This window comes from Polypterus senegalus, chromosome 8, assembly GCF_016835505.1.
Source record: "Polypterus senegalus isolate Bchr_013 chromosome 8, ASM1683550v1, whole genome shotgun sequence".
NCBI classification, from domain to species: Eukaryota; Metazoa; Chordata; class Cladistia; order Polypteriformes; family Polypteridae; genus Polypterus; species Polypterus senegalus.
The window spans coordinates 161,702,536-161,704,072 of record NC_053161.1 but is presented as its reverse complement, the minus strand read 5'-3'; the positions used below and the strand labels follow the sequence as shown (position 1 = coordinate 161,704,072).

General features: G+C 37.2%; 1 long non-coding RNA gene across 1 annotated transcript; it reads left to right on the top strand.

Annotated features, from left to right (window-relative positions):
* The first annotated feature begins 640 nt into the window (after positions 1-640).
* Positions 641-1,164, top strand: LOC120533385. The gene is made up of 3 exons (XR_005634488.1): positions 641-720; positions 853-945; positions 1,107-1,164. It is a non-coding gene; the product is annotated as an uncharacterized LOC120533385 (long non-coding RNA).
* The last annotated feature ends 373 nt before the right edge of the window (positions 1,165-1,537 follow it).

The following is a 1,537-nucleotide window of genomic DNA, read 5'->3' as shown; positions in this document are numbered from 1 at the left end:
TTTTGTCAAAAAATGATGAGCCAGTGGAGTTTGGGGGAACTTCTCATTAGTTTAATTCCAAATGATGCAAGTGTGTATTTTCTGATGAATATACATAATGCTGACTGACATTCTGAATACCACCAGTGACAAATCCGAGCACAAGACAGTAATGTTAGAACATTAATGACTTAGTAGATTTGTATCCGTTACCTTTATACGTTCTTAATGGGCACTCCACTGAAACACAGTGTGTTGTTGAAATAAACACGATCTTGCCAAGTGTGATGGAGAAACAAAATGCATATGTATGCTTAGTAAAAACAATAAAGTACTATTTGAAAAATATGAAAGTGACAGCAGTTTTTACTTTTAGTTGTAAAGAAATAAAGAGTGCAAATCCTCACCCACGTTATATACTCAAAGCCGAGGTTCCTCTTATTGGTATTTATGTCCAGTGTTACTTGAATGAATGTCTAATTATGCCTGTCTTTTATTTATAATCTTGAAAACCGGTGCCATTCTTCCTCAATTCCAGAAATGACTGACTTGGAGCAAATATTTCTACGCAGCGCTATCACTGATCTCTTGCCTGACCTTTCAGAGGTCACAAAAGATATTCTGGAAGAGAACTTGCAATCCTTTGGGGTGGAGACATATGATGATTTGTGGTATATTGAGGAAGCCGATTTGCTGTCAGCGTTGAAGCCAGAAAAGTCCTTGCTGCTTGGAAGCTGAGATGTAAGTCAAGTATTGCAGTACAGGATGCAACCAGTACCCAAAGTAGCCTGCATAAAAGATCAATCATAAATATGGAAACATAGTGCTCCTTGTAATTCTTTTTATATGTGTGTGTGTGTGTGTGTTTTGCAGGCCAGACTCCTGAAAGCAGCAGTTCTTCTGTTGGTGCCTCACCAGGACCTCCCGGATCCTTTGTCTCCTTCACCCAGTTCATCCTCTGTTACTGTAAGCACTAAATCTGCACATACAGTGATTTCTGTACTGATAGTAAGCAATTTTAAATGACCTTAAAAAACTAAAAACAAATCCTCCAATTGCTTTGTGAAATATTTTAGAAATACAAGACTTGTTTTAATTTTGTTTGAATTTTTTTTTTTTCTATTTAGGACAATCCTGCTATTTTTCCAAGACGGCTCATGCTGAGTGTAGATCGAAACATTGTAAGCAACAACGTACCCTCCTTCGTTTCTGCTCTGTGCAGAAGTGATGAAGTTGGTTCATTATTAATAATATGGTCATCTGTGTTTCTTCTAGTTCCCAAAGTGTTTTTTCTCCATCAACCCAGAGAAGGTCACTAAAGTGCAGTAGACAAACACATCGCGTCTTCATGTTAACCCCGGAGTAGTTACCTTGATTCAAGGAGTTTCGGATCATGAGTGACGTGATGTCTGACTATGGACATTAATATTTATGGCATTTATTGATGTGCCTCACTTATAGTTTGAATTTTTGTTTTTCAGTTCATTATCTGCTCAGCTGTACAAGTTCAAGAAGCAAGTAAAAGTTTCAGATGAAATTGTTACAAAGTTTGTAAGCA